The sequence below is a fragment of the Pimephales promelas genome, chromosome 2 (genome assembly GCF_988280905.1).
Source record: "Pimephales promelas chromosome 2, fPimPro1.hap1.1, whole genome shotgun sequence".
NCBI classification, from domain to species: Eukaryota; Metazoa; Chordata; class Actinopteri; order Cypriniformes; family Leuciscidae; genus Pimephales; species Pimephales promelas.
Genome location: NC_142770.1, coordinates 11,998,977 through 12,012,968, shown reverse-complemented (window position 1 = coordinate 12,012,968; position 13,992 = coordinate 11,998,977).

The following is a 13,992-nucleotide window of genomic DNA, read 5'->3' as shown; positions in this document are numbered from 1 at the left end:
CTCCCCCCAAAAAACAAGCTGAAATGTGGACTCATGATCACAGCACCTATTTCCACTGTGTTTTGGAGCGTCTGAGATGAGATCAGACCCAGAGAACTCGGTACCATCTCTGCATTGAACAGATGTATAGCTTTCTCCTTGCGTAACAGGTCCAACAGAGTTGGCCCCCCCAAATGAGCCTGGTTTTGCCCAAGGTTATTTTTTTTTCTCCATTCTGTCACCTGATGGAGTTTTGGTTACTTGCCGTGTCGCCTTTGTCGGCTTAGGCTTTTGGCTTGCTCAGTTGAGGACACTTAATTTTCAACAATATTATTGATCTGCCTGCATTAATAGAACTGAGCTGGATGATGACATCACTGTTTTCTTTATGTATAAATAACTTTTTTGCAACAGAATTGAACCATTTTGTATGAACTTAAGCTGGATATGCCACTATTTTCTTCTAGATTTTTGTTCTATTTTCCTGTTATAACTGTAAAGCTGCTTTGAAACAATTGGCATTGGAAAAAAGTGTATTATAAATAAAGGTGACTTGACTTGATCTTGCCCTACACAGACTGAGATTTCTCTGGATTCCCTTTCCTTAATATTCGGTATATGGTAAAATACCTAAATTCTTTGCAATCTTGCATTGGGAAATGTGACTTTTGAATTGTTTGACAATTGTCTAGCTTGACAATTGTCTAGTTGTTGCGAGCCATGACTCATTTTTGCTTGCAAAGACTGAGATGCTCCCTTTACCCTTGCCAATTACCAGTTCATTCATACATTAGCTACTCGAATACTGTAAGCTGTCGTATAAACAAGACATTTTGTGTATCACATGTTAGTGACTGTGTGTAGGTAGTGGAAGAATGCATAATAGCCGGCTGAGTCTGGTATTGGAAAAATGATACAGATGATTGATGGGTTTAATACTATATGTCCACATATTACCAGCTGTACAGTAGGTGGCACTGTTATGGCACTAGCACCCTCTATGACACTTGGCAAACTGAAATACTGTATGCTATTGGGACTGAAATGAGTGGGTGTAGGATGAGAGTGAGTCGTGATGTGTTGATCAAAACACTGGTCTACTGCAAAAGGTGCTAAAAATGCTATAGGGAGAGTGTTTCAACATAAGTGGAGAGGTCAACCGAGCAAAGACAGTTAACAAATGGATTTTAGTTCTTGGCTCTAGTATTTTATTAACAAAATATTTGTTTTTGGTTTTACATTTTGCCAGACACTTTTAATGTGTGATTGATTAAACTGATTAAATAACTTTGACAAATCAACTCGTGTTTACAGTGCTTTTAAAACACTTTAATTAGAGATTGACTGAATGTTTAAATGGCAGCTATTGCAGTGCTCTTTCAAATTTGAACATCAGAGAGTCACAGATGACAGTGAGGACTAATTTAGTTGAATAATGTGGTGTAGGGTCTATTGTTACGCACTTAGGGGATATCACGACAATGCATTCGGTCTTACTCTTCACGTACTTGAAAATGACCCTCAATAGAAAACAAGAGTCAATTATCTGCATTACACAATTGTTTGTCTGTTGAATCAGTATCACTCTGTTGAACCAGCAAACATGATATGTTTGCAAAAACAAACAACTTTATCAGAACATTATCAACATTTCCATCTAGGGAGGATGATACAATAATTTCATAGGTGCATTATCAAGGTAGTAACGTTGTTATAAATTATTTTATAGCCATTTGTCTTTATTGAAAGATATTATTTCAGAACAATGATTCAATAAGCGTATAATAAGAATTAAACTTGGTGAGGGAAAAAAGTTCAAAAATGGGTTGGTCTCACAGACTGTCAAACTATGTCTGTCAAGTTGATTTTTATTATCATTATTAACAGAGTAATAAAAATTATAGGGCACTTACTCACAAATGTTGTTTCCATGTAATGCAACATTGACATTCTGAAAATGAGCTAGGCTGTATAAGGGCCGCTTCACATATCGCGTCTTTTGCGCGCTCAAGTTCGTTATTTCAAATGTAGGCGCACGGTATGCGCGCTCACAATGGAAGCGATGCGGTCGCAGTGCGACGCGCTCGTTTTTTCCATGCGCGTCTGCGCCGTGTCGAGATAAAAACATCTCAACTTTTCAGAATACCGCAAGCGCACCATACGCACACAATTGAAGCGCAACCGCCCTGGCGCTTTGGAAAAAGCGTCTCGTTCCCTCTTCAGGGAACCGAGGTTACAGTCGTAACCGAGGCTTTCCCTTTCAAGGGAACTCACTCTGCGTCGGATTGACGCTAAGGGAACGTATACCAATGCCACCATAGGGACGTTTCTATCTATTTCTATCCTCGGCAGCAGCGGGACCAGAGCCCTGGGGAATGCTAGCCTGAGCGTCTGAGGAAGAACAACACAGCACTCACAGCCAGCACCCTCGAACGCTGACTGTGCATGCTCCTCACCCAAACAAGCTACACAAAAAATGCGTGTGTCCCCACCAGTTAAATAAAACGTGCAGGGGTGCATACACAATCAGAACTCCTGCTTGCTCACCATGACTTCATATATATATATGACAAAACAACACCAAATAACAAGGACAGTTTCACAGAGAGTACTACTGAAGACACTCTCTGTTTTCACGTAGGCTTTATAGTTTCCTGGTTCGTGACGTCACCCCCCTTTGACGTTACACCACCATTGGACTGATTGGACTGTGCTTCAAGACGCCATCACGTAAAGCGTGAGCAAAACTCACTGAGCAAAACTCAGTGTAAAAAAATCTAATTCAATTTATTTAGATAGTTCACAACTCTTGAAAGCTTGCCAGCTCAGACGGTCAGGACACAGTTGTCATGGCAACAAATGACTAGAGCGTAACATACTCGCACAGGGCCAGCATTTGAGTTGCTGTGGCTGTGAGCTTTTACTTTCCTGCTATCTCACTGTTATAAGGTGAATGGACTTGATGATCTGTTAATGGTGTGAAAATAAGGAATGAAACGTTTAAACACTTTGAACTCTATTTTCAGCTCCAACATCGACTCACAGCTGTCACCACTGTATCTGTAACAAAGGATAGTGGAGTTTAGAGTAGTTTGTGTGAGAGAGAGAGGTTTTCTCCCACACTAAATTTTTGTATGCAACATTTATTTTGGTAACGTTTGACCAACTGATGTTCGAGGGAATATTCAAAGCATTTATGGTATATTATATTTACCTCCAATTTCCTATAGCTTGAACAAAGAGATTGACTGGGATTTATTTTTAATTTGACTGGGACCCCAAATTACCTGGGGGGAAAACAGCTGAATCCTGCCTTAAATGCACTCGACCTTCCTCCTTGACAGATAACAAGGAGGAACGCCCACCAGCCAACTCTCCATGGTCGAGCATCTATCTGAAGGGGAGAGATATTCCTGCTTCACAACCTAACAGTTACTGGGGAGGAAGGTAAATGAAACATGGTTCCATTCACCCTGCTCTACCCTAAGGGGCTAAGCAGCCTATCACAAAGAGCAAGCCAGGCTCCTTAGTGCTGCCACTCACTAAGTGTTTGTAACATGCCCAGTAAGTCTATCGTCCAGGCTCTATGGAGCATTTTCACACACCCGTTCTCATACAATCTCTCCACATTCAAATAACTTGAATATTGAATTGGAATTATACAGTATGAGCCAAGTATGGTTTCTTTAATGAATTCTCTACCACAGTATGAAGGTCAGGAAAAAATGTCAGACTTACGGGAAAAGGACGCTCATGGACTGGCAAGAGCAGCTTCCAAATCCTCAGTTCTCATCATTCTGGCACAGTTAACCACCAGATCCTCCAGTCAATCCTTAAGACGAATGGCATCTCAGGAACTGCACTCCAATGGTTCAAGACTTACCTCTCAGGAAGGTCCTTTGTCATGGAGAGGTGAGGTAAGGTGAGGATCTAGCTACTGGGGTGCCTCAGGGCTCAGTGCTGGGACCCATTCTCTTCCCAATCTACATGTCATCATTAGGATCTGTCAATGCTGACGACACACGACTCTACCTCTCATTCCAACTAGAGGATCCGACGGTCGCTATTCGCATCTCAGCCTGTCTGACAGACATTTCTTGCTGGATGAAGAACCAACACCTTGAACTAAACCTTGCGAAGACAGAACTTCTTGTGGTCCCGGCCAACCCAACACTACAACACAACTTCTCCATTCAGCTAGGTTCATCATGCATAACTCCATCCAGGGGTGTGTTTCCCGAAAGCCTCGTTAGCTGTGGTTGGAACGACAACTTTCGACCTATGGTTAGAAGCATAGTTTCTTGTTGGCATTACTTGTGGACCCAATAAATCATTTATCTTGAGCAAAATAAGCAAGCTGACATTCAATACAATCAGTATCTTTTATTTAATACATACAAATGTAATTTATGTCTTTTAGTTTGTCAAGAGATTTAAAGTGTCGGCAATCCCCACAAGTTTAGCCAACTTCATGACACCACACCAAAGTCCTATTTTGAAAGGGAAACGATACCCTGTTGCAACTGGTTGTTTAGCCTACATTACATTTTGTCTGTAATATTTGCAACACTTAAATTAGGGTCCAAATCTCACTATTATTAGCATGTATATTGCGATATTGGTTAATTTGTACTTAGAAAGCACATATTAGTTCCTTATTCTGCATGACCATATTCTACATCTCTCAAACCTACTCCATTCCTAAACTTAACAACTACCTTACTAACTATTAATAAGCAGTAATTAGGAGTTTATTGAGGCAAAAGTCATATTACTAATGAATATCGGACTCTAATCTAAAGTGTGACTGTAAGGAATTGATAAAATTTGTTACAACATTTCTTATCTTTGTTGTTTAATAGGCTATTTATTGAAAATATCCTATTCAGAGCATTTACAGTATTTAGAAACAGAAAAGGATTTATTTTTCCCCAAAATATTTGAGGGGAAAGCAACCAGAATTGTTGAAAAAAATCATAATATTCACTATTTCCGATAGCGTTCATGCAGTGCTAAAACTTCATTACCAATAATGAAGGATAAAGCCGTTATTTACTCCTCTATGAAATAAATTACCCTTCAATCACATCAGTACTCAACATGAAGCAGGATACGAACCAAAGGTTGAAAGAAGAAAAAAAAACTTTATAAATATTTAAACAACCAAAAGGGCAGACGGGTCTTTAAAATTAACAGCACAGCTCCATGCAGATATCAGCGTTTAGGGGCTTTACCGTAGGATGTACGCACCATGCTGTAACATATGCATATTTAATGACTTCTTTCAGAAAACGTCCTTGTCTTGAAGCACACCATTAAGCACAACGTTATTGTGTGCATGCACAGCATGTGTCTATATCCTTCTTATGTTATTTTGCCATATTCAATTATAGAACTTTTTCACTTTTATGGGTCCCATCCCTTGTTTGCACATTTGCGAAGCTGAAATTTACATTCTGTTTGATTAACATGGATCAGGTATGGTCTTTTATATATTCATAAAGTCTGAGTGAAGCTGTTATCTGAATTCTTCATCAAGAATCTCTGACCTTCTGCTGCATTTGCATCCGCGGGATAAAGCAAGGTCTGATGAATCACGGTGAAAAGGCAAAGTTCTCGCATTTATTGTTACAAGGTAATGGTTAGGGAACATAAATACACACATTCCGTGCACATAGTTAAGTCCTTTTGTTGCTGACGTTAGAGCTCATTACCTACCTTTGCCGCTTGTAAATAAAGGACAAATTGTTCCGAGGTATTATGATACTTCAAAACGTGACTCGCTTCTGTTTATTTTCATGCTAAATATGCAAATCTATTCTCCTTGGACAATTTCATCTATTGGCATGAATAGTTTGTCTTTTCAAACGAATCACTCTCAGAAGTTAATGACCTCTGGGACAAGGACATCTGCTGGGGCAATCAGTTTGGGTCAAACTGAGAAAACACTGCAGCTTCTGAGCACAGGAAATACTAATACTGCGACAAACCGATTAACGGAAAAACATGCGGTAACACTTTATTTTGATGGTCCACCAGATGGTCTTCTGGTGTCTTTCTTTCTCAGTCGAAAAGAAATGAAGGTTTTTGATAAAAACAGTCCAGGATTTTCTCCATATACTGCACTTTACTAGGCACCAAACGGTTCAAGGTCCAAAAAACAGTTTCAGTGCAAACTGTTCAAAGGGATTTAAACGATTCCAGACGATGAATAAGGGTTTTATCAAGCGAAACGATCTGTATTTTTTTTTAAATAACAAAGTTTAAGTTTTATAAGCTCAAATGCTCGCCTTGCTCTGTTCTGTGACTCCCCTGTTCGAACTCGTTCATCAAATTGAACAAATCTTTTTCTGAGTCAATTCGTTCGTTGAATGAACCAAATGACTCGAAAAAAGATTCGTCCATTTTGATGAACAGGAGAGTCACGAACGCGCATCACAGAACAGAGCAAGGCGAGCATTTGAGCTTATCATTTTTTTTTTTTATTTTTTTTAAATGAGCGATCGTTTCACTTTTCCCTTATTCATCGTTTGGAATCGTTAAAGCCCTTTGAACAGTTTGCAGTTTGCACTGAAACTGTCTTTTGGACCTTGAACCATTTGGTGCCCATAAAGTGCATTATATGGAGAAAAATCCTGGAATGTTTTCATCAAAAAACATTTCTTTTCGACTGGGGTGAGTAAATTATCAGCAGAAGTTTTTTTTTTTAACTCTTTATTGTGATGCTCCTCCAACAGACAGTCTACTGACTAAAAGCAAGTACATGTCAATTTATTCTATCCCTAACCCTACCAGTTTACTAATACTCTATTAATGCTCTATGAGAGTTAGTAAACATGTAGGTGCAACGTTACTTATGGAAAACTGAATGTGTTAAAGGGACCATCCAAATAAAGTGAAACCATTACACTGCTTAAATTAAATGATTTTATGGATAGATGTTCACTGGGTTTATTTTATTTTCTCTCTGCCTTCTCTTTCATCCTCCTCTCTTACAAATACACACATTCATAGATTTGTCCTTGAGATATCTGAAAAGCTTTTTTTCAATGATCCTTGAATTCTTTGTATCTGTTTGCTTTTTAAGGTTTGTAACAAAGCATGCACCATTTTGGCAGGCATTATTCCACCATTTAATGTATAGCGTCTGATTGGATAAAACATTGAGCCTTATTCCCAGGTGAATAATTAAATGCCGTATTAGTCATAGTTTGTATAACATCGAGAGCTGTTTAAAATACTTTTTTCTTTGAGGTCATGACGCACGGATTGTCAGCAACTGCTGCTGTGACTGAAACATTTTAAACTCTCAAGGTGAAGTTGGGCAAACACTGTATATATTAAAATGAATTTGCAATTTAAGAAAGACAGCAGGGTCTCACTTTTGTTTCTCACTGCAGACAGGCAGGACCTCGCATATAATAAAACATATGGTAATTTCAGCAAGAGGTATATACTGGGTAACTTTTAGTGCAACAATGCATGAAACTGAATCTTCAACTATAACTCCTGGACAATATTTCTAATTTTCATATAAATTTAAGTTTGTCCATTTATATTTACACAGTAAAAAAATATATGATTGTTTTGACAACATATGTTTTTACATTGCTTTAACTCACCAAAAGTTCCGTTACAGCGGATGTTAACGTATGGTCAAAAGACATCCCAAGACGTCAGTTGAATGACGTCTTGGGATGAGACTGCGAGTAAATGACTTAAACATCCACGTAGATTGTACTTAACAACTGATACTATACTCTATATGGTTTTGGTTTTAGTTAACAATAACAACACTGATCTAATAAACTATTAAATATAAATAATGTATTTGACCCAACATTTTACATTCTATACAGCTAGAATAATATTTCTAAGCCTGCTCATTTATCCAGTGTTGAACTGAAAATATTTAATTCAAGGTTATTTGTAACCAGTCTTGTCTCAATCTGCTAATTGGAGACCTCTGCAATGGTCCATTCAAATTGAAAAAATTGTTAATTTTGCTAGTGTATTCATAGTTCTCAGTTGATAATCTAAAATGAAGGCTTTTGAGGTCAGACAGGGCTAAACCATAACATATCATTATGTGTACCAATCTAGGCTTGATTTTCTCTACAAATGAGTATGCAGTCTTTGAATAGTGTCATTTTCCAATTAAACAGCAAGAAATCTAGATTGATTCATTTGTTCCTCAGTACATGCTAGCGGGACACCTGAAAATACATTTTATTTCTGGGAACTCAATATCCTGTTTTAACAAAAAAAAACTTACCTTGGGTTTGAATAATGCTTGTTTGTATTCATATAATCATGGAACAATGATCGTGGGCGCCGTCATCTTTAGAATATTGTCTTTGAACTTCCGGTTCTGATATGGCATCGCTGTCGAGGAGTAATTAGCTGGTGAAGTGGATTTACTTATTGTAGAGTTAACAAAAGCTATCATGAGCATTGTAATGTTTATCATAAGCATTCTGAAGCAGATGTCTTTGTCGAACGGGAATTTTTTTACGAGCAGTTCATTCATCCTATGCAAGATCTCTGTGGAAATGCAGACCGGAAGTCAAAAGACAACGAACGCAACGCTGAAAAGGGGCGGGGCTACATAAGGTCTATTAAAGATGGTGATTGTGTTCTGCTTTGGGAGTCCAAAGATGAATGTTTAAACGTTTCAGGTTACAAAATTGATGTGCTTTTAGTTTTAGTTTAGTTTACTTTATTATCCACGTTGTGAAAATGGCCTCTGGTTTCACCATACAATACATCCAGAACAATATATAAATAAATAAATATATAATTATAAATAATAATTAATAAATAAATACAATATTTTAAAAATCACATCAACTACACATTTGATGGCTTGGTCTGAATCTACATTTGAACCAACACATACTTTTGGCTTCGAACCACGTTTTCAAGTAGACTCGAACTGAACCACACCAAACACCCACTGTTGTGTAATTTGTAGAAGAAGAAAAAATGATGCACCAATTTCCAACAGTCATCAATATTACCTATTTAAGACTCCAGTAAGTTCATTTAGTTCCTATTTTTGGTGTCTTGCCATCATTCTGGTTCCATTAGTGTTCAAACACCTGTCAAAAAGTGTCATTAAGTTAGAATTTCTGTCGCAGCACCATTTTTGTCCACCGCTGTGTGTTGATTATTTCCGGCATGAAGCATTTTACTCAGCTCTGGCTCTCTCCGTCAGGCTGTTGAAATAGCCGATTAGAAAGTGGTGAGTGGTAAAGTTTCCATGGCAACTGTGAGTCATTCTGCAGCAAGCGGAATAGTCACACTTCTACAATAGAATGTAATCCCCCCCCCCCCCCCCTCCCATTTGTCTTTCTTTCAACACGGCCACATATCCCGTTCGGCAAGCATTCTTTTGTCATTCTTCTGACAGGCGCAGAGGTCAATTGCATTTAAATGACAGTAGGCCTACACATGACAGAGGGACACTGATATTTGCCCTAGATAGGCTAATAACTCATGGCCAATGTTCTCAAGCAACTCTCCACATTCGTATTCATTGCAGATTTTGATTCATTGCAGAGTCTAAGTAACAAAGTGCACTCAGGTTCATTAAAGAAATATATGCGCTGCATGTTTCAGAGTAATGCACAGCACTGTGTTTATTTACACATGAGCAGCTCATGATAACAGAGAGTTTGGGTCACTTATAATGTGCATTTGGGATTTGGGAATGCAGCATACACAAACTATATTCCCAAACTTGTAATGAGAAGTGATGTCAAAAAAAAAAAGTTTAAAGTTTAAAGTTCGAAAACGAAGAAATGAAGGCAGCCATGAATGTTAAAACTTTAATTTTACAGTTGTACTGTAAAATAAATTTACTTTTATTATTACATTATTTTACATCATTATTGTTAAGTACTTTTTATTTTACGGAGAAATATTACATTACAAATATTTCTTATTTTTTATTAACAATAATAATAATAATAGTAATATAACAACAAAAATTACATTATATTACTGCCGTTAAATCTATGGATCGTGATTAATCGCATATATAGATTTTATATATATATAGATTATATATATATATACACATATATATAATATATATATATATAGATACAGACATATATACAAACTGTGTTAGACGCAATGAATCGATTTAGCAGCACTAATTTACATATACAGTATTTAATCAGTAATATTACGATTAAGCTTACGATTTTCGTCGGCAGATTCATAAAATAAAGCTATACAGTAACTCTAATGGACAAAAAGGTTTTTTATGTGAAGCAGCATTACTGAATAAACAGTGGGTTTGCTTTCTTTAGATTAGCATAATTTCATAGTTTTTTGTTTTTTTTTACCACATCAGATAAAGACTATGTCAGAAGAATGACGCAACAGGGCCGTTGGAGGTGGACGCAGACAAGAGGAACCCTACGCTCATCATCCTCGTGAGAGGGGGAAGAGAGGCGGAGGAGGGAGAGTGTGTGGGTGGATGTGTGGGCATGAGCTGGATCCTAATCAGCTTTCCAGGGATCTGTCTCTCTCTATCTATGTCTCTCTCAGTCTCTCTCTTTTTGTCTCTTTCTATTTCTTTCTCCATCACAGTGGCACCTGCCCATTCATGTGGGCTACACTCCCTATGACTCATTCATAAGCACCAGCACAATCTCTTAACAAGTTCCCACTTTCCTCTGCCCACCCGGCCCCTTAGGAAAGCATCTGCTAAAATCACCTCACATCATGCTCCCTGTGCAGCTATTACCATTCATCATGTTGAATGTAAAAAAGGTTTGGGGATAACATGGCAGTAAGCATTAGCATCTCACGTCTGGGGGAAATGCACAAACATTCACTAAGGTTTAGTTACAGACTTATCTGAAAGTCCATCCGTGTTTTATCTGATTCCAAGTAATTTCCGACCTAAGATGTGACGTCAGAACGAATGGTAAATGGTAGCAAAAGGTCTCCGTTTTTAAACGAAAACGCGTCTGTTTCTGGAGACATCTCGTATAGCAGGAGAGGGAGTAAATCTCATCTGATTGCTGTCTAGGAAAAACAAATGAGATATAAAAGAGATCTCAGATCTGATTTTTCTTTCCTGTGGGAACCGGATCATTTGGCACATACATTCTGAAGTCTGGTACGTAGAAAAGTCCACTAACCAGTTTTTAACATTTCCAGCACGGCTTAATTGGAGAGGAGAGCCTGAGTGACCTTCTGATAAAAGTGTGTCTTATCCTGTCTGAGTCATCGGTGTCTCCCACGCATTTTATCTCTCTAGCTCTCTTTCCCTCGTAGAAGGGAATGGGGCAATTGAAATGATGATGTTTTTCAGAGTACCATTCGGTCTGTTGATGGGATGGGGTGGTGAGTGAGTTACATTTCATCTCCATTAATTTGCCCATTGCTGGTGACTCACTGGCCATCTCCGCTTAATGGATTGCACAGGATATTGTTTCACAAAGCAGAGATGTTTCAGACACCATTTGTTCCTGTGATTTCAGCACAGTTGACGCTTCCATTTTAAGAATAAATTCTATAAGTCTGCAAGAGCGGTGTGCTCTTAGTAGACACTACAAAATGATAGCATTTAGAAGGCGCCTTCCACTGAAACCATATGTGCTGTCACTACGATGATGAGAAGCACATCATATTCTGTAGCCTCGAGCGGTGCATATGTACACCAAGCACGCTTCACAGGGTACAGTCATCCTAATGAGTGCCAAGCTCAGAAGGGTGAGACAAGTCTTTTTTCTTCTCAAAGCTTTTATGCCGAAGTACTGAATGAGGTTTCAATTAGCTTAAAATGCAATAAATTATATGTGTGACCATGCAGAAACTATCCTACTCGAATAAGATTTAAAGGGCAATTTTTATTATTTAGCATGCCACTAAAGTCTTGGCAGATATAAGCAATTTAAACTGTACTAGGAAAGTGGACCAAAAATGATTGATATATTGATGATGTCATCCTGCACTGCACAGATTTTTAACCAATCAAATTCACTCTGCAAAGGAGCCAATCAGCTGATCCCTATAGACGATGATGTGATTGCGAGCAGTTTACCTTTCACCATATTGAGTTTCATGAACTTTGTTTTTGTTGGATATTAATGTTGACTGTCGAAGATGTCCTATTTCCCACTTCTGATGTCGCAATTACGAGTTTGTCGTATTCAAGTGCTTTGTTGATGGAAAGAATAGAAATATTTGAGGATAGCAGGTTAATTCAAATGCATACAAAATGCAAAAAAATGTTATTTATAAATGGAAATATGAAATGACTTATCAACCATTCACTACAGAAATGGTTTTCTCTTCCTCCATGTTTAAAGTTTATGGCCAGCCCCGCCCACACTACTGCGTTTTTGTTTAAAAACTGAGAATTAAAACGAATACGATCTCTGTCCACACCGGCGTTTTATCTGCGTATTAGAATTGATCTCCGTCCACATTAAAACGACTGAAAATGCGGATCACGTTACCATTCACCAACACTGGGCATGTGCGTGCCGGTGTAAACAGTGGCTGACGAATCAGGGAAGGACACGTCATGACTGATGACACCCAATCATAGAGCCGAGCGTGGGTCTCTGCGTCAGCGTATCTGAAGTCCTCCATTTTGTCCCGTTTTCACTAAAACGAACTCCGGAGATTCAAAGCACAAAACGGAGCTGCAGCGTTTCTAAACTTTTCCGTTTTAGGTCTTCGTTTTTTCCGTTTTAGTCTGGACAGGAGGTGCAAACGTAGCAAAAGGTCTCCGTTTTTAAACGAAAACGCAGTAGTGTTAACCAGACCACTAATTTAACCAGAGTTTCCCAATCTTAAATACGACTTGAGACTGGGCTTCATGTCCAATTTCTGACTAGAAAACTTGAATATATTTCGATAGCAATTGTGAAAGTCCATGTAAATACGGACACAGACAGTGGCTGTGTCCGAAATCGCGTACTATGTGAGTAGGTACTATATTTAAATAAGTATGTACTTAGCGACCGTTAAAAAAGGATGTTCTAAATAGTATGAATACGAGTCCAGATGTACTACATGCACGCTGTTATTGTAGAAAATTTAAAAGAAAATTTAAAGAGCCCATTCCAGTGACTGCACCAACGTTAGTTCTGCTTTCAGTTTTCATTTGCGTTTTTTTGTCATTCGAGCCAACAATCAAGAGGAGGCGTCGGTCAGCTGCTCGCAGATCACGCCTTTTGCGGAATTTCTCAAATAACATTTGTTTACCTCATAAATTTTACCTCACAAAACACACACACAACCCCTATGAACAATGACAGATTAAAAGCCATTTATTTGCTTGTGATATTACCATCGATAAATAAACATGAATGAATCAATAGAGATACGCATGTGTGTCTGTGTTTATCTCCTATAACGTTACAGCCGCGTCTCCGGTTACCGCCATTTTCAAATATAACGACAACAACTCCTCTCCCGTGGCATCATGGGATTGTAAAGTGTCCATCGTATGCGCACTTCAGAATCTCGCCGGAAGTAGTAAGTCATCCGGGTACTTTTCGTCTACTGTTTTTCGAATTCTATGATTTCGGACATACTATACTGCTCGCGTACTGTTTTTCGCATACTATATAGTAGGGAAGTATTCGATTTCGGACACAGCTATGGTCTTTCTGTGAAAGCAGGATGTTTTCCTGTTGGTCCTGAAAGAACAATCCAGTTGACCAATCAGAGTTTAGAGTTGGGGCTTGAGTAACATCAAGAAATTGAATGCCGACCCATTTCAAGCAGTTTCCAATTGACTTTTGATGGTTAGAGCTCAGCTTAGTGATAGGGTTAGGATATGCTTGTTTGATAAAAAAAAAGATCTAGAATCGGTCTATTATCTTCCTTGACAGCATCATCTTTTAACACCCCCAGTGATAAGTGTTTAAGCTCAAATGTTAATGATAAATTGTCCCCAATGGAGAGATGAATCTCAAACGCCTATGAAAACCATTGGGTTGGTCATCTTCAATTCAGAACATTCAGTACAGCACAGGA